We start from the raw sequence: 23,539 nt of genomic DNA on the forward strand, positions 1-23,539 counted from the left end.
CTTCCGCTTACTTCCATTCAAGTTCTTCCACTCACCCCCGCCGCCCCCAGTCTTCTATGTACCTTCACCGCAACCCAGTCATCCCCTTACTTCTTCCACGGCCATTTCCGCTTTCCTACTCGCCTTCTCGCGTCTCCATCCGCTTGCTCTCGCTCGCGGAGAGATGTCTAGTTTACTTCTTGGGGCTTCTTCTATCTCCGCGCGACGAAACCACGCGATTCGCCCGGATGGTTTATTGCTCGCTACCGCTCGCCTCGCCGGAAAGTTATTCCGACCCGTCGGAGTTTCGAGCGTGCGCACTCTTTTCCACGGCGAACAAATCTACGTGGATTCACGTCGCGTATATTATCGCATTTATATATATTATTCGCCTCGTTGTCCATTGCTTCTTCCCGACTGTCGCTCTGCAGCCGGTGACGTTAATAAAACGACGCAACGGACGAAAGTGTCACAGTCGCACTCACGCGAACATTTCGTGATCGGAGCGTACGCGAGAAGAACCTTAATGTTTAATAATTTTACACGCTTAGTTGACTGTGTATCGAAGCAAGCTGCTCTACAGAGAGGCGCAGCGTGAAACACAGCGAGATGATATAAGGCACAAGTGAAACATGTCTTTGTAGAATTATGCACACTCATTAGCACGTAATAAATATGCTAACGCGTTTTATACTATCTGACGCTAGTCATTTTTCTTCGTTCAGGCGCTTAATGTATGCAGACTCATTATCGATAGCTGCCGCCTCGCAGCACGCGGCAGAATAGTCGTCGTTTTGAGAATGTTATGGTGAATCGTACGACTGTGTAACAATAAGACGAATACTTTTTAAGCGGCAAGGCAATTCCGGAGTTAATAAATAACGATCGCAAACACGTTGTTTGTACATGCAGATACGGAGAGGAGATAAATTTATGTAAAATCGTGAAAAATGTATTTTTCGCAATTTTACATATGACGTCAAAGACATTTATTTTTCGCAAGCGGAATAATCTGCTCCTTCGCTGGTCTCCTCGACGATGTTCCTCTTATCTCGGGTCTCGAAAAACTCTCGTATTTTAAGGAGTATCGAACTCTTATCCCACACGTAATCAAACGTGAGCGGAGCGAAGACGGAGGGAAAGCAATCTCTCAGGAAAGTCTGAAAGTCTACGCCGTGTCCGAGTATTCAGACATTATCGTGATTGAGCGTGCCAACGGTAGGGTTCGCCGGGTTGGAGGGCGAGAACTGAGTGATTTAGTGGGGTGGCTACTCGACGACTGACCGAGATAACCTGCCTGTCCGCGGAACAACCCCATTTGTCCGATGTCTTCCGCTACAAAACTGCTCCGATGCCCTCCGGGGCCCGCGTCCTTTTGAATAATGATGGCGCTTTGTCAACTAACAGCCTGCCGATAGTACCGAGTACGTTAGAGACACGTACGAGGGAGTACGTCCGCTGAAATTTCACGTCCCTCGCGAAACGTCGTCGCGGTTTTACCGGTCGGGAAAAACGGGGCGCAGAAATTACCCGCCAATCGCAAATTTTAAAATCATCTGAATTACGTCATGTCAAACGATACCATCTCTAAAGCCCACACTACGCTTTTAAAGATCGAGGAACTGGAGATTAGAATTCGATTAGAAAATGAAGTGGATTAAAATTAAAATTAAAATTATCTGACTAGTCGAATTATAATCTCCAATTCACAGTCCTCGATTTTCAGTGTATAGTGTGACACGGGGCTTACGGCGTTATTCGATTTGCTTAATATTTTGTATAGTGGCGTTGTACGATATTAAGTAAACTACATCGTCGCATTACCCGGCTCCGCGCCAACACTCTGCCGCGTGCAAATGGAATTCCGAACCGAATCCATTTACGTCGATCGACTTGACGCCATCGCGCGTCTTTATTCTATTCTTTACGCTACCTGCGGTATCGATGACACCGGGCTCTTCCATAAGATTCCGGTTACATAGCCCGCCTTGATCCCTCGCACGTCTCGGAGAGAAGCGCGCCCACTCTTTTTTTCCCTTTTGTTTTCGCCCTCAATAGATTTATTGCTATTGACTCATATCTTCTCAGCTACCTACTTTGTCCTATCCGAATAGACGTGTATACTGCCGATATATAAAGATGTGAAAGTATACGGGCTTATATATACGAGAGAGACGGCGCGGCGATAAAACACAATTCGCTGCTCTTTACCGGTTGCCTTTTCAAACATATGTTTCTCTTATATTAATGTTATTACACGTCATTTTAGTTTTAATATTCAGTTTACGATTGTAACACGACATGCTTCGACGTGCGATCGAAATGTAAGTATTACTTTCTCTTTCCTTCCCCGCGATATAAATATCAAAGTTTATTAGACTCGAAATGCGCTTCGCGAGGAGAAAATGCGGATTACGTTCGGGTGTGTTCAGTCAAAGCCGAAGAACGAAAGCCGAAGCCCCTGCAGGACCGGATGAGAGGAGATCCCGGCCGCGCGAGAAGAAGCAAAATGGACCGAAAGAAAGAGATTGTAGAGGAGGCAGGGCATGTGCGAGAGGAGACTGGAGAGAGGATCCTCTCGTGGACGAAGGGAGACGGAGAGAGAGAGAGAGAAAGAGAGCGAAAGCCTGAGCGAGGGGCAAAGCGAGGTGGGCCGTGAATTTATATCCCCGGTCAGCCACTTGGAGCCATCAGCGGCTCGTTTGAAGTTCCACCTTGGCCGAGCAGACGTTATAAAGACAAACTATGCCTACGGCACCGTCATGCCCCACCACTTTATACCATAATTCTTCAAGCCGATCCACGAAACGGCCACTCGATCTCGACCGTCGTGAGGAGAGACGTGTACCGTGGGGCACTCTCCCTGCACCGTTCTCTCAATCTCTCTCCTTCTCCTTCACCCGACTCGTCTACCCGTCCACGCCGATCCACGGCACGTCGGGCCTCTCGCTCTCTCCTACCGGACGGTCTTCGGCTCGCTTCCTTTACGGTTAGTGCCCGAGGGTAATAAAGATGGTTCTGCTTATGTACAACCGGCAACCGGAGGCGGAGCCAGGCTGCCCTCTGTGGGCAGGACTAACGCAAATGACTCTTCCATGCAAGATGGCGTAGGCATACAAACCGGCGCGGCGGTGGTGTGGTGCCCGCGAGGTGCTTTTATATTTAGCATGCGACGTGTTGCGGAGAGAGACCGGAGCCGCGCCGGCCGTCTCCCGCGTTCGAATGCACCGCGCGCCGCGCGCAAGCAGTCGGCCGTCTGGCGTCAGCGCCGATCGCGCCTGGGCCGCTGCTTGACCATGTCGCCGCGATCTGACGGCCGTCCGAGAAACGTCCGTTCCTCTTCCGCTTACCGGCCACAAATTTCGACGAGTGACAGCTTGTGAGACGCTCGGTTTACGGTGCACGTGCGGCCCCTTTTCGGGAGGAGACACGGTTCACGACTGATGCCGCGGGAGAGGAGAGAGAGAGAGAGAAAGAAGGAGCGAGAAGGGGGAAGGGAGGTAGTGTCGCGGATCAGTATCCCCGGTAAATTAAAGGGTAGCGACATTGTGAGGCAGTACACGACAGAGGCAGTGAGAGGTAGCCTCGTGTTACCGATACATTTTCTGCTTTTTCGTAATGCATACACCTTTCTCCTTCTTCTTCCGCAGGCGATATTTACAGATGTCCATTCGTCCCCTCCGGAATCGAAAATCCAACTACTACCTCGCCGCGCGTCTTGATGGGTCTCGATCGAATTAACAGGACTCGACGTTACGATGTAATGTTACATCTGGCAATGATACGATAATGAAGGCTCGCGGATATATATAATTATACTGGTTACCGGTCTTGCGAATGTCTCCGCTATGCGTGTCGGGGACAGTATGCAAAGTGCTTGGCATACATACATAAATGGCTCGTATCTCATTAGCCCCCCTTGCGTCATTTTCGAGGGAGAAACTGAAGATGAATATCGAAATTATTAACGATACGGCTGATTTTAGCAACTTAGCGTAGTAATGTGTAGTTTGTTCTGAGTTATGGATAACAGCTGTAGACTCCCAATCCCCCTTCCGCGTCTCCTCCCCCATCGCCAACCCGTAAAATCGGCTAGTTACGAGCCAAGTGTGTGTTCTCCGAAAGATGCAAATCGCCCAAAAATTTCGCACGATAGATTTATGAGATTCATCTGCATGGTTACCCGATAAACAAATGCAGATGGAGCGTAAGATTTGTTTGCGACTCTCTCGTTATGCGTTTTGTCAAATAACGCAATTTCCGTGGAATTTATCACACGCCAACGAGCTGTTTCTCAATCTCGCGGACACGAGAGTCACCTTGGCGAGATCATATTTTCGGCCTAATAAATTTTTTTTTAGCGAATTTATTCAACGTTATTTTATATTGCTCGTTGACATTTGCGAAGATGGAAACCGCACGAAGAGATGCACGAGGAGAAAGGAACGTCCCCTGCATCAACCAGCACCGGGGTGACGTCGGTTATCTCTGTGTTTACGGCCGTCGTTGAATCTTAATTAATTAATAACTGAATTAAATTGCCGACTTCCTCTGAAATCAATGACGCTCAGCTGGATCTCGTCTCGTCAGCCGACAAGCTGGACGGGAGCCTGGACGACGCACCACCAGGAAAGATTTACGAGACGTTCGACCGCAGAGATGAGTGTCTCTTAACGTCATTAGCGGTTAGAGCCTTTTTCGCCCCCCCCCCCCTCTCTCTCTCTCTCTCTCACTCATCTCGCGAGCGCTTTGATCGACGCGGCGCTCTTTCCACCGATGAGGAATCACGACGGGTGATTCGAGACACGCTTGTCTCGCACGTGGAATGCGGGTTCCCGGGCTCGTTCGACTATCGGACAGCCAGTCAGAAAAACGCCACAGCCGGCTCCTCAGTGGCGTGGAACGCGTCTTTCAGGGACGTTCGCCAGCGTTCGTACGCGACACGTAATACGTATCGCTTTTCGCAATTTTTTTGCGAGCGTGCAATTGGCTCCTTCCAATCGTTACCCAAGCGTTAGCGTCGACCTCGTGGCACACAATACTGGCCGTGCGAAAATACCTGCAGTATTTTCGTGCCTTGTAAGAGGTATAGGCTATACTACAGTAATGTACTCTATAAGCGGAGAAAAGTTCATTGAAACCGCGATAACTCGAGCCGAACCACACGCGAGAGCGAATTACTAGCGTCCTCACGGCTCCGCGTTCCGACCGCAAGAGTCAGATGTTCCGGTAGATAAAAGCTCTGGCGGATCGGATCGAGGATGGTAGGACGGGAGAACAATCGCTCGATTGCCGACCGTCAACGTCGTCGTCGACCGGGGAAGGGGAAAAAAACGGAGATTTCGAGATATTCCATAAATGTAAGATGTTCGAATGACTCCGATCGAGCCGTTGGTGGCGCGGGGGACCGAAGGAGAGAAGTAGATACGTCGAGCACGTAGCGCGGGGGCCATCAATCCTGAGCCGAGACGTAGACGAACAGCCGTGGGCCACGGCAAAGCGAACCGACATCAGTCCTCCTCCTCTTCGTCGTCGTCGTCGTCGTCGTTGTCTGCAATGCGAAAAGACGAAGCGCGCTCGGAAGCCGAGGACGCGTAGACGCGCCGGTGGAAGCCGCTACTTAGCAAGCAAGCATGGTGTCTTAAAACCATGCCCGCGCGGGTCCCCCTCGGGACATTCCCGCGGCCCCACCGGACCTCCCGGTGCCCCTCACGAACTCCTCCGCGGGGGCATCAAAGAACCGCGCCTCCTTCGGAATTCTCTAGTTGTTAACATTTAACAGTGATGCCTCCCATGCGATTTTTGTCGCGCATGCTCGTCGAGTTTTCTCCGTCGCGACGGATTCCCTCCCCTCCCTCCGGCTCCTCTCGCGCGCGGTTCCTAATGAAACGATTTAAATTGAGGAGCAAGAGAGACGCGCCGCGCGCTGAGTTCTTTTGGAGAGGCTTTAAAGGAAGGGGCGGCGAAGAGACGGCTGTATGTCGTCAGATACGTCATAAATCTGGATGTAAATCCGTAAATCTTAACCCGTCAAGACGTCAATGAATTCGTTTAACGCAAAATACTTTATATTCTTGAATAAATCACGCTCCCAAGATTTAAGGCGCTAATGTCTCGTATTTCGAGTAAATTATTATTTTTTTTAATCAATCATAAAATTCTGGCCAATAATTCTCAGACAGAAATAAAAGTTAATACTTTTTTTTTTGACGATAATTCATTCACCTCCATAAACTGTTCGAGCATCCACGTCACGCGAATATTCCCGTATCCTTTTGTACTACGGCGCAAGCTATACGAGAGGCGCGTCTTCGCACACGTGCCGTTCTATCGCGCGTTCCTCGACGGCTACCTAGCTATTCTTAGTTTCCGTCGAGCGCATTGTATCAACGTTACAACGGCGCGGAGCCTGCAGTCCCGCGGTGCAAGGGCGAGGGTACGGTATAGGAAGGACCGGGGACAGTTTTATAGAGACGAATTCTCGTCGTAAAGACGTCAGGACCACCTCCGCAACTCCCGACCTGTCTTCGCGAAAACGTTACGAGTACCGGAGGATTCACAAGTTACCCCGTTACCTTTCCTCCTCGTCGTCGCCGCCTCGCCACGAGGAGACACACACACGGGTCTCCTGGTCGCAGTCACTCCCCGCCCCCCCCCCTCCCTCTCTCGAAAACGTCGTCGGGGCTGGAAACGACTAGTAATTTCGGTCACGTTAAATCCTCGCGATCCAACGACCGACCGATTCTCGTCCGTCCGTTCCTGTTTTCACGTTTTGCGCCCCGAACGAGGGAATTACTGCTTTATTGTTTTCCGTTCCTCTTTTCTTCCAGAGAGAGAGGAGGAGGGGGAGGTGGGTCAGGCGCCTCGCGCCCGCTTATCGGTAACATCTCGCGTGCGCGAAAAACGTCCGTAAATCCTCGCCGTACACATTTCCGCCCTTTTTGACGTAGCTCCACCTACTCGCCGTGCCCGATTCTCCCCCGTGCTATACGTAATAGAGAGCGCGGGGGAGAGAGAGAGAGGGCTCTCCCGATGTTGTTGCGTCTGACAAGCTTTTTCTGGTACAATAAAAGTCAGAAAGGGGCAATCTATTACCTTCTCCCTACGGCCTATTCTGGAGAAGAGCGGAGAGGTCTGACTGCACCGCCGCCGCCGCCGCGGCCGTTTCGAGCCGTGGTCGGCGCCTTTTGATCCGCTCCTGGCTCCCTCCAAGTCCTGGCTACTGGAATTTTCTATTCGCTACCAAGACCGCTACTTATTGCCGCGCTTCTCGTCTCGTTAATTTATATACGTATGTACGCACAACAGTGAACTCTTCATCCTCCACCCGTCCGGGGACGCACTCTTTCTTTTTTTTTTTTCTTTCTCGTTCCTTCGACGCGAGCGCAAGCAACGTCCGTACCGCGGTACCGGTCGGACTTTTGTTGCTGTCGCAGAAGGGAAACAAGCGGGCCTACGTGTCTACGTGACGCAGTCGCCTAATGGTTTCATTATGCCCCTCGCTATTGCCCAGATATAAACCGAGATTTCTTTAAATCTTGGAAATCGACATAGGTAATATCCTTTCGTTCTAAGAGGAGCTACTGTATGAAAATTAAACGTAAATTTCTTGACTTATAACTTCTCACCTCGTTATCTATATAATACTTTTATATAAATACTAAATATGAGGATAAAATTAACATTTGAATTGATTTATGTTAAATTATATAATTATATATAATCCTTTCGCGCTTATACGAGTTTCCAGAATCTGCACGCGATGTGACTGCAAGATTGATTATCCACGCACACGCACGAATATCGATAGTCATTGCATATGCAGGCATCGCAAATGATCAATGAACGAAATGTCTCCAACAGTGTGATAAGTCAATTTAAATAAACGTTACATAATCAATATCTAATACAGATGTATGCCTGTGTATCGCGCTCCGTGTATTGTGATCTGGCAGTGCGCGAGTGTGCCGATACTGTCGCAATGAAAACTCGACGCTGCAGGACAGACGTCGATCAAATTCAGATATCGATGCCCGCCTAACATTTTAACGCACACACACGCACGCACTTTTTGCTCGCGATTCCATTTTCCGCGCTCGTGTTCTAACTATGCCCTGCGGTGTATCGTGCAACGGAAAGAGAATCACCATCGCCGAACTCCAAAAGAATCCGACGCGCTCGGTAAAACGAGGCCGTAGATCTCGCGGCGCCGTTAGATGTGACACGTCTGACTGCCGGCCTCCCCTCCCTCCCCTCGCCACCCCTCCCTCGCGTTAACCCTTTCTTTTCTCCTCGACTTAGCCGCTGCCGACTTGGCGGCTTCGATACCCGTCCGTCACGAGCCGTCATTAGCTCTGGCCAGATTCCTATCTGAACGGACAGCTGAGCCTCGATCTGGACGGCGGAAAAGAGCATCGGCTTCTGCGAGCCGCCTAGCATTAAAGCCGCCGACGGCAAGACCAGGGTCAAGGCTTCGACAACCCCTCAACTGCCTGTCAGCTACCTATCGATCAGCGTCGCTCTGTAGCCGCACGGACTATCCCGGCGGATCACCGTTTAAACGCAAACGAATCCAAGATTTGACAATTAGGTATACTTTCTCACTCTTATAGCTATTTCTTTAACTTCCACATCATAGAAGATTGGACACGTTCAAGTTTACATTGATTTATGATCAAGCATTAATTATTGAAATATTAAAATGATTTATAATATAATCCTATTTCGTCATGCAAAAAAATACTTCTTTTATGTAAATATTTAATTTTATGCTTATTGTATGACATATTTAATATTATTGATAAATATTTTGTTATAACATTTTTATTATTATTGCAAAAATTATGTTAGAAAAATAATATATTTTATAAGAATTATATACATGTGTGTGTGTGTGTGTGTGTGTGTGCGCGTGTGTGTGTGCGTGTGTGTACAATATCACTTTTAAAAGAAGTTAAGCAGCAGTAATTATATAGTATGTAATAAAGATGGCTTGTTTAATGACTTGCAAAAATTTTATCGTGCGTCCAATCGTTATGTGTGAGCATTTATCTATTTACTTCCCTGAAAGAATGACCGAAAGGGTAATCATCGGAGATAAGAATATTCGTTGGTGTTTCGAGGAAATGCTCATTGTGCAATTCCGCTGCCTCGGCCGAGGAGATAAACGCGAGTCCATTTTGACGTGTCAGCTAATCTCGACGTGACATATCACGGTGGCTCGATCGATCACCAGGCCATTACATTGTCTGATTCGCTGCCGCCGCCGCGATAAATTATTACTACCGATAAATCGGTAAAGAGAGAGTAACGCCACCGGCGGATAGTAACAGGTCCAGACACGAGTGACTCGCGCAGATAACTCGCAACACGTTGCCCTCTCGACAAGGTGTCAGAGCTAATGCCGGCTTCCTTTACTGATTCAGCAGTTGGTTCCACGCTAATTTGCACTCCGAACCACATTCTACTCCCTCGCGGAAGGATCTTCTCGCTCTGGGAATTGACTATTGACTTCGATACAATGTCGCATAGAATGAGAGAAGATTAAAACGTTAAGGTGAAAGCTCGGGTGAAAGATACGGTGCTCTCGATTTTACATTTTAAACAGCTCTGTAAATGGTATAGCTGTAAAATAATTTGCAACGTGGGGTGATTTTTTACTTTTCATTGTTACTCCCATTATTCAGGTAACAATGAGACGTTATTTATGGTCCTTTTGATGTCAAAATGACATCTTTGATGACATGTTGACGTTAAAATGACAAATAATGTCAGTTTACTACCTGAGTTATATCCTGTTCTTTTTCTCGGTCTCTCTACACAAACAAAAATGGCAACTATGAAGACGATATCTATATACAAGTTTTTCTATGTAGAATTAATGTACACAGTTCAACAAATTATTTTATATAGCTATTGCAACTATGAAATAGTTTCCAACTATGTAAATTAATTCTACATATATAAGACGTAGGTATGTAGTTGTCATCTTTATAAGTGCCTTGTCTTTTTCTCTGAGTGTATATTTAACTGTTTAGCAGAAGTCTATCCCGAGCTCCACTAATTCTGTTCGCGCGGCATTTTTTCGAGCCGATTGAATGGCCTTAAAACAAACCTAAAACCCAACGCGACATGTCAAGCGAGAATTGAAACGGAGTTTTTGGTGCCCGGTCACGACCAGGCACACTGGCCTGAAACGGCCTGTTAATGACAAGGCGTTAATTTAGGAGGAGGAAATATCTGCCGCGCAGAGCCGCAGCCGGCCGTCTCGTCGGGCCGTTGTCGAGCATTATGGAGGCCAGTGCATCAGGGTGATGAACGATGTTCCCGCGACCGCGGTGCGGCGGATGGGCCCCGCGAGTAAATGAAAAGAGGCTGGGAAGGGTACAGCAAGAGAGAGAGAGAGAGAGAGAGAGAGAGAGATCTGGTAGCGACTGGCGTCTACACTGGCGTGAATCAGGCCAAACCTTCAACGGCAGCGGACTAAAATCTCTCTATTTATTTTCAGGTTTCAGGTTTATTTTCAGACCTGTACTTGCATGCGCGTTACCTTCATCACTCGAAATTCCTCAAAACACCTCGACGATTGAGAGCGAACGATGTCATAAATAGATGTCATAAATATGAAATAATATCGATTACAAGGTATATACATCTGATTGCGACTGAAATATAAAATAATTCATTATGCTGTGACGATACTAATATTAGCTGACGCGCTTTCATTCTATCAACGATAAATGTATAATATTCTCTGTTTGTGTGCTTATAAAATTTTAAATTTTATATTTAATCATTGGTTAATCTTATCTTTTAGAACAGAAATTGAAGCAGAGTTTGTGCCACTTGATTATGCAATAATATGATTATATCAGCGTTATCAGCATTAATCTTTTCTACAAGATAAATAAGAATAATCTAGAGATAGCTCTTTATACGCGAGAGAGATTGGAACAAACTAAACGTCGGAGATTCGATACTTTATCAAACATGATTAAACTAGAAATAGAAACTGTAAAGCAAATAAAGCTGGCACTCGTGTTCAACATTTGATTAAATGAACCGATAAGATATTTAAGTAAGATATCAAAAGCAATAAAATTACATATCGAATCTCAAAATAAAACGTTATTTCGCGTTATCGCTAAAATAATATATCACGTCATGCGTATGTTGTAGAATCATTATCAATTAAAATAGATATCTTTGATACTTCCTCATAACATTTTTTTTGTTTGTTGCAGTTTGTCTATAACTGTACATTGTATTCATCTGATAAATTGTTTGCTTGTAAATTAAATCAGCCTTGCCGTTGATTGCCATTAATAAATTTTCCCGGTATAGAAAAAATATCTGAAGCTAATCTATGTAGCTCAAGTGACTGCAACATTACGTCATCATTAGAAGAATTACTAATGCGAAATGAATTTGTTATAATAACCGGATCACACACCGGGAGCGTCATCCACAGAGAATTCTCCGCGAGTGCGTTGACGTCACTGCAATCCCATTTATTATCTACTCTTTTCATAAGGAATTAAAAGAGAGGGAAAGAGATCCGGCGATAATGGCAGCGAAACTTATGCGTACGCGGAATTGCAAAATGGCGAACGTGCAGGCAGTAAATCAAGATACGAAGCTCATCGGGTAGCCAGTATATTGCGACAGTTATACGAGCCATCCATCATCATTTAGAGGCGGCATCTATCAGCGTCACCACTCCGCGAGAGCGATAATGACGATTCAACGGCTTAGCGGCTCGCTTTGACCCACGGCAGCCTCTACAATCGTTAATTTACAGGCCTTTCCTCCGCCACGACGGTGTGTGTATCTCGCGTGTAACCCTTCCGATAAAGTCGACGGCTGTCGTGGTAATCGCCTCTGTCAGTGGTTCTTTCCATAGAAAACCTCTCAAAAGCGAAGTCTCGCCGATAATGACTTCGTACCTCGACTCCGTATACCCATCATCGCGCACGCAACGGCGTGTTACGTGCCGCGGCGTTGGATCTTCTCACGTGTCTTGGGCCCATCCATCCATCCATCCATCCATCCATCGTGTCAGATGTATCACATCTCGTGTCCGATAATTCCAGGTCACCGGGCAGAAGGGCGCGGGTAGAAAAAGAGCAATTACATCGTGGAGATGTGTTGCGCCGAGGGGAGAGAGGGGAAAGAGGGGAAGGGGATATCAGTCATATTTTTCTTCCCCTGGGATTTTTCGCCGAGAGAAGTCTAGAAGGTGCGTTTAGAAGCTTGTTTCATCGAGCAATCGGCGGCGGCGGCGGCAGCATTGAGGAGAGAGAGAGAGAGAGAGAGAAAGAGAGAGAGAGAGCAAAGAATGGGGCGGACCACGGGCTGAGCATTGTACGCTGATAGATGTGTCAAATCCGGGTCGTATTGTGCGCGCGTGGAGATAAATGGAGCCCGGGTGAAGAAGCAAAACACGTGCCTTTGTTGCCGATCTGCTCATCGAAGGTAATTTGGAGCGCTTCTCCTCGATGATATCCGTAACGGTGGTGCCAGTAGTCGCGGGCGTACATATTTTGCCTTGATTTAACCGCGGCCGCCCGGTAACGGCGGTAACGACCAATCTATCATTACGGGGAGGGAGGAGGGGGGGCACTTTGCATATCGATACCGGTCATCGATACGTACGATCTTTCCTGTGCTATGAGAATGCCAATGTATCCTTGCGAATGTATAATTTGTTTAATAGTTACATTTCGTTGCAGCAAAATCGATGATTTGAGCTTCCGCACTGGGAAAAAATATCTGGTTGCACTAATTGGAGATCTGAAAGATTCAACAAAAAAGGTTCAAACCGGATGCTTAAATTAATTTACCAAACATTCTAGATGAGATAATCAGAAATTCAATAACGATAAAGGAAATTCTGATTGTATTTTCTGGGTACTTCTTGTTGCAGCAACCAAAACATCTTTCTTGTCAGTGTACAATATCACGGGAAATTAAATAAACCTCATTGCTCTACAACTGGATGTAAAAAGATATTTTTATGTTCTCTAGCTGTCAGTTGGAGGATAAAGTGTATCAATAGCTGTCTCCGTGTCATTGAAAGTATAAACGTCGTGTCAGATTTTTTCCGAGTGGAACTTGAATCGTGCGTCGTAACTTGATTTCGTGGGTTCGCTTCTAACAAATTGCGGACGAGATGTCTACCCCGAGTCCGCGTGTCGTTCATTCGAAGCGCACATAACTCAGTCCGCTCTCTCGTGGTCTTGCTCTATGATTAGCTTGCCCTCCCGCGGAAACGTTCGGCAAAGGACCGGGGAAAGAAAAAAAAAGAAGAAACGAGAAAGGAACGACGGCCGGTAGTTGCACGTCATCCGAGAAAGACGCATCGCGATCCTCGCGCCGATGTTGGAGAGGAGAAAAAGAGAGAGAGAGAGAGAGAGAGAGAACGAGAGAGAAAGAGAAAAAGAGAGAGAAGAGAGAGAGAGAAGGCACACTCCGCCACCCCGACGACACGGCTGGGTGCGGAGCTGAAAGCGAGAATTCTCCCGCGGCGCGGAGCCGCGGCACCCGCTCCGCATAAATCATCCCGCTTCTGCTTGGAACAGGGAGGGCGAAAATAGATGGAGCTCTCCCTCTTTCTCGCTCCGTCTTCCCCGTCCCGGCTTTATAGACGAGAGGAGCACCCCGCGCGCACCCGCTCGAGGATATCCCGTGGGTAACACACGACGAGAGGTGCTTGCTACTTCTTGCCCTCTCCGCGTGCGAAGTTCACCTCCTCTACACCTCCCTCTATCCCCTGGCCATCGTCTCTTCTTCCCTGTTTGACGACGAATAAAGATCTCCCAGTGCCTCCCACACATTCCTGTGTCCCAGGTATCCGACCCGAACAACGGGAGATTCCGCCGAAGGTCGCGAGAACCCTCGCTGTCCAAGTGCGAGTCTTATGAAAAAGAAAATCCGTTTATAAACGGAAGTATCGCATTCTGATCGGTGACTTATGCGTAAAGGCATAATCGTTCTCGGGTCCTAGTTCGTCCTCGATTTTTCTTTTAAAGATATTTTAAACAAGGACGAGTGTTATAAAAGCGAAAATATAAAAGCGAAGGACGGGGGAGCATTGGGACCTCGGGCGGCGGGCATACCGTGAATGTCGCATTACAGACTCGGGGGAGTTCAAAGAAATAAGAAAAAATAATGAATCTTCCTTCGTTGGTTATACATCGTTTTCGTAGGAGTGGAACGATAATCTTCCGCATTTGATAGATGTGTCGAGCGATGATCGCGCAAAAATCAATTCGTACCTGTTGGTCGTCGGCATCGAGCATGCAGGACCGGAGCATTGCTAATGCCCGTTTTGCAGTATTAACCGCTGTCGTTAATGCCTCAAAGTCCTCGGGAGACTTGACATTCCCATTATATCCAGTCTAGTTCAACAGTACGGGTATGCCAGCGTCATGCTGAGCCTAGGCTTCGTGCGTACGTCATAAATCTTCGCCCTGTTTTTATGTGTTTGACCCCCGAGCGACTGAGTCATTATTAGACGCAGCTTTCAGCCTTAACCCACTAAGAATTCACAAAACCGCACCGTGACCGACGAGAGGTCCCCCTTTCTCCGTTTTCTGACATTTATTGACCGACCGACCCGACTCGGAGGGGGGAAGAGAGTGAGAGGGGCGGGGGGACTCACTTCCCTCCCTTGGTCCGAAAGTGCATCGAATTTATCGCCTTGTGTCAACGGCTCTCGTGTTTGCCGCCGAGCTACCCGTCTTACCCTATCTGATTTCACGCTTGTTCCTCAATTCGTAAGAGGTGTTGACAAGGAAGTCAATGTGTAAATGTTTAACCACCGCTGTGGTTAACACCTTCAGTATATTCCAGAACGTACCCAGATGGCCTCGAGAATAGGAAAAATTCTTTTTACGTATATAGGAACAACACCGATGTTACTGCGAAGATATATCCGCATAGAACGTATATGCGCCAGTTTTTTTTTCTCTATCCGTACAGCCTCTCTTTCGTAACGACTTCTTCGTTTTCCCCCGACCGTCCGTCAGCGCTCGGGTGTAAAACCGACAAATCATGGCCGGGCTCGGCCGGTCAGAGGGCAGAGCGACGTGAAAAATTGCCGACGCTTCCATGGAAAACTAATAACGCCCCGCCACATCAAACGCAATTCCGGGAAATTATTACGCGGGCCACAACCGCCGCCGCGCGGCTTATACGGCGCGCAACGTTTAAGGCGGAGGTGATGCGGTCCCTCTACGGTCCTCTGGCCCGGTCGGTGAGTAACGTCCCGAGTAATATTACGATGACAGTAATTGCCGCTTTGATCAATGCGGACCCGACCGCGAGTAGGCGGCCCGTCACGCCACCGGGATTCAACGCGATCCTTTCCGGCGTACCTACACCGCCCTCCCTCCGGAGGAGCGTTGCATGTACGCCGCTTATTGCCAGGGGATGATACGAGTTATCGATTTCGCGCGGCGTGTTTCGCTTTGTGCTCGAGTTCGGCATGAGTGGAGATCGGAAATGTCGAGGACCGTTCGACACTTCGCGCACGCTCTCTCTATCTCTCTCTTTCTCTCTATACGTTTGTATTACATTCCTCTATTTGCTGAGGTTGAAACGCCGCAGATGTTTAATATCGGAGCGCGTGTTTTCGTTTCACATGAGACGATATTTTATCGAACTTATTTCAAAGGCGTTTACATATGTATTTATTTTATCTCGATTAAAGAATCGTGAAAGAATGTCGGAAATCTATACCGTTTGTCAAACTGATACCTCATTTTCGATATAATTATAATAAAGTTCTGGATCTTTCCCAAAGAGAGTTCTGACGATTGAATGCAAAAAATAAGGATTCGAAAATATGGGATGCCAACTTCATGTTTTCGAAAATCTAAATCTCAATGATAAATTTACGATGGGTAGAACATCGTAATGTACCTTTGCCAGACGAGTTTAGCACTCGCGCCTGAAGCGAAAAGTGTAAATATCGAGAGATCGCAAGGCTCGAGATATCGGCGAGCCGGTGCCGATTCAAAATTATGATCCTCGAAAATCACCGGCGCTATTAGCAGTCGGGCGAATGACGACATCGACGCGACGCGATGCGGCGGTGAAGAAAAAGAAGAGACAGCAAGAGGCGAACGGCGGCGGCGGCGGCGGCGGTGGCGGCCGCTCTCTCGGGGGGTTTTATTTGCGGCGGAATAAATAAAAATTTACGAGCAATTTACAGAGGGTCCTCAGCCGCCAGGTCAGGGGGATCCATCAATTTACTCCGAAGTGCTCGTTTGGCGCGCGGGCTACAAAATCGTCGACGAAGTTCTCTTTATGAAGCTAGAATAGATTAATGCTCTCGTTTGTTCGGTAATGGCCCCGATAAATTATCTTAATAGCTCGAGGCGGCTATAAATATATTCTCCGATTCTCCCCGCGCTCTTTACGCTTGTTTTCCAGCTACATCTCTCGCGATCTCTCTCGGCGCGGCTGTCGAACTACCATGTTTTCCGTGTCACTTAATTCGAGGAGAGAAAATGCGTATCGCGAGTAGCCGAGGAACGGAGAGGGGATTTATCGCCCGTCATCGCGCGGCGGCGCAAATTATCGGGAGAGATCCGCAGAAAACATCTCCGCGCGCCCGGTCCGCCCGAACTGCCGTTTCTTTATATTCTTCCAGCGCAAATAAAATCTTTTTAGAACCCGAGGCTTCGGGGAAGTGATATTATAGCTCGCCAAACATATAATTCTCATAGAACGGTGGACGAGTTATCGAGAAATTTACGAAAAGAAAAAAAAGGGGAGAGGGGACCGATATACGTATATTACAAATGAGTCGTTTTCGTTGCACAATGGTTGCTAATGTATAACGGCGCTTTTAACGGCGTGTACAAACGACATAAAGTCGACATGAAGTCGAGGAAAGGGGAGAAAAGAAAGGAGCGGGCGCGGCGAAAGACGACGACGAAGATGGGTCCCTAACGCGCGGCCCGACCGAAAATAATCGGTCGCCATTAGCCGCCGTGCGCTACACTCCACCGGAAGATCAAACGGATCCTCCATCCGTCAACGGCGCGCTAATGCACACGTTTCACTGATGCGCCGCGTCGCCGCGCGCCGCGCCGCCTGCACGTCGGTATTTGGCAGAAATTAGGTTGGTAATGCGTCAGCAGCCGGTGCCGGGCGAGCACTTAACGCCGTAAAGTTGTTTGATGGCACCGCTATCACCCCTAACAGTTCCTAACAGTCCGACGCCCACCTCGCGCCGTCGCCCTCTCCCCCCCCTCCCCCGTTCTCCCCCCCTCAAGTCTGACACTGCAACCGTGAGTTATTCACTTAATGCGGCCATTACGCGCTCCTCGATGGCGCTTCATCCTGATTTACTCGACAAGCATTTATTGCTTCTATCTCGGCGGGCGATATTAAACCCTCCGCTCGCATTTCCTACGTGCGTACGTTATACCTACGTATATGCAATTCGGTCTCGGTGACGTGTTGAAATTGATTTGAGGACGCGCGGGCCGAGCCGTTTGGCATAAACAATCGCCGGGAAATTGGGACGGTCGGTCGTCGCCGTCGTCGCGAGCCCCGCAGGGTCTAATGAAGACTAATTACTACGCTTCGGGATGGGATCTAATAAACTCATCCGACAGCCTGATTATGCGCCTTCGTTTCTTATGGGACGGATCATTTATGCGTCTCTGAATCCTCGGGCCAATTTATACCCTTCGTTAACGTTTATTCGCATTGTTAAAAACGATAAATTGATGGTACGACTTCAAGCGTGGGTTAGCTTTTAACGCGTGGGTGACAACGATGGAAGTGTATGTATTACAGCTGTCGGGTGCTGTTCTTGAAACGATGCCCGACAGATACTGCAAACAGATGATTCAGACAATTCGGATTACTTAGCGTGTCGCGCTTTCGCATATACGATATGTAAGCTTCGCTTCAAGGGACGATTCCCGAAGCGAAACGACGCCTAAAATTAACAGGATAATTATCAGAGAATCGCGTTTTCTTGAAAATAGAGAGAGAGAAACTCTCGCGTCGATTTCTGTCGGTAGTGGCTGACGGCGAGGTTGGCATCCTTTGCGGTGCGCACATCCTCCTCTCTCTCTCTCTCTCTCTCTCTCGCCCTTTCTGTTTACCCTGCCTCTCTGCCCCCGTCGTCGTAGCGCCTCGCTCGAAACCTCGTAAACCCGGGAACGACCAATTAAACGAAACGAGCAGCGCACTGATGCACTCTCCTCTCTGGCTGGTTGCCTGCCTGCTGGCATTACCTACAGGTTATACGACTCGCGGAATTACCCTCAAATTACACAGTTGTGTACCGATGTGTGCACTACCCCTCTCCCCGCCCTATACGCTGCGCGGTTCTGTATACTTACAGTCGGATAACAACCGGCTGTGCTAGCGACGCCACCATTCGCCACGACCGAGAGGAGAGCTGTGCGTTTTCGCGGCCGCGGCCCTATACGTACGCCTCCCCTGTCGAAGCCGGAGGAACGAGGAGCTGGTATAGCGAGCGGGCGAGGGGACGCTCGCGCGCGGAGCCTGACCGGAGGTGTATACTTGGCGAGGAGCGGTAGACTCCGCTGATGATCGACCGGCAACCGAAGAAAGTGACGGTTATGAGGGGCGTTCACACGCGCGCGTTCGATTTGACTTAACCCGCTCTCTCGGAACGGCGTTCCGGGAACCTATAAACTTCCAGTAGTTGGCCCATCCGCTCGTGTTTCACCCGTTCCTCTCCCTCGCGCACGGAAACATTTCTGCCGAGAGTTGCGCAGCTTGCGAGAAAACAGCTCGAACAACCGCGGCGTGGCTCTATCACGATGATACACTACGATCGTAGAAATGACTCGGAATGTCCCGAGCGAAGTTACTCGGCAATCAGATATATAGAAATAAAAGGGCAGGATATACGAGCGCGATAGAATTTTATGTAGTATTTATTTGTCGCGTATACGATCGATAAATTTACTCCCCGAAATGTTTCCGAGACAAAAATTACGCCCGGTAAATCTCTCTCCCGTATCGCAATAGAGTCGTTAGATTACATCACGATTCCCTCTGGACAGAGTTATTAAGGGGGCCATGCTCCCTGTCAAATTATCTGGATACTCTCCTCCTACTGTACGTCGTGTCGACGCCTATCACCCTAACACGCTCGGAGGGACCAGGTGCGAGCAAATAAAATGCTTGACAACATAATTAAGAATTGTGTAAGCCTACGCCTATCGAATGAGATTTCTTTTTTATAAAACTCTACTGCTTCGTAAGGGAGCGAAACGCGAGTTAAAAAATTCAGCGACACTATATTTGCCATCGACGAACTCTTTCAGAAAATACGCTACTGTTTAACCCTTAATTACACACGATGATTTTCCGATTTTCTGCTTACATACGATATAAATCCTTCATGTCTGGATTAATTTTCATCACTTTTATATAAATATACAAAAATATTATTAAGTGATTCTTACATACATGTAAGAATCACTTAATAATATTTCACATACATGTAAGAATCACTTTAACATCTTTAGAAAATACTTGTAAGATCGTGTACTAAAAAAATTTTGTATTTTTAAGTGTTATAAGTATAATTACAACTGACACAAATCCAATCGTGTGTAACTGTGTACTAAGGATTAATACTGGCGACGTAAAAAATATTCACATATTCCTTCACTCCCGAATCCGATCGCTAACAAGCGACCCGACGAGAGGAGGCGCGCTTCCGAGGCTGCCGTTTTCGGTGTCCTCTTTCGTTGTGTAACAAGACGAGTAGCCGACACCGCCGCAGCATTTCTTTTTTTTTCTTTTTTTGCCGATATGAATTTCCGATTCCGCGAAGCGCGACGCGGCCGCGCCGAAAACCGATCCACACGGTCGCCGCCGTCGAATACATTAGTGATTCCTAGCGGGCGACGCGCCGTAATGAATGTTTCCGGTGACAGCCGACAGCGGGGAATGCCTCCCGCGACAAACAATGCGGCTCTGTTCATCGGGAGCCGCTTCCAACCCCGTGTCTCTGTGTGCGCATCGGTAACATTTCGCCGGTGCCGCGAGCGAGGGAGGAAGAGAGAGAGCGAGAGAGAGAAAGAGAGGCCGTCACCATCCCGCTTGCCCGAAATTCATTCCTGCCATGCCCGATCCAGCCGATCGCTTTCTTCGTTCTTCCGAGGAATGCCGCTCGTTCGATCCGGATACGCGAGTCTCTGGCTCCGGATTATAGCTCGTCAGATTCTAGCCCGACCCGTTTTGCGTCGCGAGACTTTCGGGAAACTGGGTACGCGTTCCTCGCGTAGCACCCGAACAATTTGCAGATATTGGCAGTTACGCCGAGTTACGGTTACGCGTTTCAACTCCCTGGGACTCTGACGAGAAACGGTTACGTCCAATTGACATCATTATTTCCGCTTTATCGCGAAATATCGCGAGACAGTCTACGTCTGTAAGGAAAATAGTGTCGATCCTCTCGATGATTTGCCGATCGTGTGATAACAGAAAGTATATATAAATAATATTTCAAGCTGCAACCATATTATATCGTTGGATCGTTTATCTATAGAATTAATTAGCGCCAATTATAAATATTATATCTCGAAGAGAGAAAGTTCGATTTCTCAAGCGAGAGCTAGAAGCGCCGCTTTCAGCTATATACCACGTCGCGCGACCTCTCTTATCGTATTCATTAAAAAGTAAATATATATTAAACACGGCTAATTTCAGTTATCGACCGAATTATCGCAAATGACGCTAAAATATACCGCCTCAATAAAATATATCTACATGCCAGTCGCTGCGCTTATCGCGTCTGATAAACCACGGGAAAGAATGTAACTTTCAGCAGACGTCGCGCGACGAAAGGATTCCCGAGGTATCCCTATATGTGCCCGTATAGATACTCCGGAGCGCGCGGAGTGGCCAAAGTGGCCGGGCTACATTGTGGGAGGTCTTAACATATCCAAGTCGAAAATTGGCCGATCTGTTAGCCGGATGCCCGGTATGCATGCGCGTCCGAGAGATCGGGGGCGCGAAACTACACTCGTGGTCTTCGTTCCGCGTGTTCCATGTGTGCCCTCACATTTCGAGCTATCCGCCGCCCCGGCGGATTCGATGTTGGAATGCAGGGCCACTTGTGTACGAGAGGAAGGTGGAAGGGGGAGGGGGTGGGGGCCACCCAATGCCCGCGGAGAGAGTCCATTTCCATTGTTGGCGGCCGTGTATATCGGTAGCCCCGGTGCCGCGAGAATTCCAGAGTTCCGTGCTGGAGATACGATTCGTTCGTGTCCCGGCAACGGCAACCGCCGATGCCGGCTCGCATCGCTCGCATTATTTATACGATGATCCATAATATCGGCGGGCGGGTAGGTATCCTAGGGAATGGGATTATGCGCGCGAATCGTATACGGACCCTTATGCCCGATGCCCCAAATGCGGCCACGGTCAGATGATAAATTTCTAACCCGTCGGCTACGAACGACGGTTATCTTCCTGACACTCAAGTCCGGACTTGCATTCTAAAAGTTGCATCTCTAATGCTCTACAGTTTATTGTCAGCGTTACTGCTACGCCGAACGGAAGCGGAAGCGTGTATCTGAATGATGAACAGAAGAACTGTTTTCATTTTCGATGTAAAAAGAAATGAATTTAATACACGACATTTTTATTGTAGGGTCCGACGTGTCAAATTGTAAACAATGTAAGAGTTTTTAACGCGTTCTGAATCGTCCAAATTCTCGTGTAAACTTCAAGGAGCATTGTACGTTCGATTTGCGGTTTATGAATTATTTAAATTGAAAAGTGCAGTTCAATGCAAGCAAGCAAGCAAGCGCGTGTGTGTACGCGGCTGAACCGAGAAGTTGATTTCCATTGTCGGTGGCTGAACAGCCCTCAAGAATTCCGAATCCGTGTACGGAGATTGAATTTGCGCCACGGCGTTCCGCGTGATTCCTACCGTTTGCATTGCCCGCATTATTTGTACAGCGGACGGTAACCACCAACCGTTGCAGTAAAGACGTCCTGTATCGTTCATTGGATCTTGGAGCGTTTGCGTTTTAGACCACACAATGCGGGTTCGCGTTCTTGTATCTGGGGGGGCTTAAGTGATACACCATGTGCGAAACAGTCGTCGGTTGCATCGTATAAAGCGGTTTATAAAGTGCATTTAAATTCTCGTTTGAGAAAAATATTATTAAATCTCATTTTTTTACCACGAGTCCGATAATTCTTTGTATTTCAATTTTTAGAGCTTTTTAATTAGGCAGATATTACAGGCAGAAAAACATTTTGTAGGCTTGACAAAGGTCATTAAGAAACGGACATTCCTGGGCGTAAACTTAACAGCGGAGAAATGCACGAGCTAGGCATTTCGCGGAAGTATCGTAAATTTTCTTTGCTCAAACGAGACGATAAAACGTCGAACAATTCGTATTTATGATCATAAATACGCGCTGTTAAATCTATTCTATACCCGCGTTACGACGCAGCTCGAGAAAACATCCGTCAGCAGATATAACGACGTGGTCGAGAACACGTGTACATCCGATCCGCGCCCCGCGTGGAACGGATCGTGAAAATCGCGCCCGTAATTTCGTCTCTCTCTCTCTCTCTCTCTCTCTCTCTTGCGCGCGCGCGCGCGGAAGAGTCCTATGTTGCACACCACGTTACGTTATGTCAGATCGCGTAATCTTACCGCGAGCAAACGTGTTAACAGGCGCGTGCACACGAAGTCCCCGGCGATAAACTCCCGAGCGCCCGTTTCATCGCTCGGTAAGCGTCATTTAATTCACGTATATCCTCGTGGGCAGTATCGCGTTTGTTACACGATCAACGGCCACGCAGAGCGTTGGCCCAGGGGCGGATCCAGAAACGAATCCGCGCTCGAACACAGCGCGGCCGACTTGCCCGTTTCTACGCAACACGGAAAATCCATTGAAATCAAATACAGCGTGTCGCTTCCCGCTTCACGGAATGTAAAACAGCTCGGAACTCGAGTACGAATTATCGGTATAAATTTTCTAGAGATCGCACAGGATAGCTCCATATCGTATATATACTTATTATCAATTCTTCTATAACCAGCAACTCGAGATTTCTAAAGATTTTATTGATACACGTAACACGTTGCGCGCTTGTACCCGCGTAATTCACGAATTTTTGTACATACAAATTACAAAAATAATTACGTTGCCTAGCGCACGCAACTTGAGATACTCTCTCTACATTTGAGGGGAAGAGATTAACTCTCTTTATTCGAGCGACACTGGGTGTCTCGTACGACACTCAGTAACCCGTGTATGCGTCCGCGCCTGTAACGTTCCAGCGACGTGGTCGGACGTCACGCCGCCATGAATGGCCCGAGATTCATGCCGACCCCGTGCTTGGATCATGTAGCGTTGGGGCCTTTAGAGAGTAGCGGGAGAGTCGTTGATCAGAGGCGAGGTTATCTCTTGTCTCTGCGAGAGAGGCGGCCGAATGAAAGGCACCGACAACGTCCAGCAGCGGGCCATACATCAACTCGCGGCCTGAGTAAATAAGCGGTGCCCTGCGCGACCGGCCCCCCGCCTTC

The 23,539-nt window shown here is 48.1% G+C and overlaps 1 long non-coding RNA gene across 2 annotated transcripts; it reads left to right on the plus strand.

Annotated features, from left to right (window-relative positions):
* Positions 1 to 8,332: 8,332 nt before the first annotated feature.
* On the plus strand, positions 8,333 to 12,958 carry LOC105456343. Of its 2 annotated transcripts, none has more exons than XR_975236.1 (3): positions 8,333 to 8,569; positions 12,711 to 12,792; positions 12,905 to 12,958. It is a non-coding gene; the product is annotated as an uncharacterized LOC105456343 (long non-coding RNA). The 2 variants fall into 2 exon arrangements; XR_975237.1 differs by lacking the exon at positions 8,333 to 8,569 and adding an exon at positions 12,405 to 12,453.
* Positions 12,959 to 23,539: the final 10,581 nt, after the last annotated feature.

The sequence above is a fragment of the Wasmannia auropunctata genome, unplaced genomic scaffold, assembly GCF_000956235.1.
Source record: "Wasmannia auropunctata unplaced genomic scaffold, wasmannia.A_1.0 LD335709.1, whole genome shotgun sequence".
NCBI lineage: Eukaryota > Metazoa > Arthropoda > Insecta > Hymenoptera > Formicidae > Wasmannia > Wasmannia auropunctata.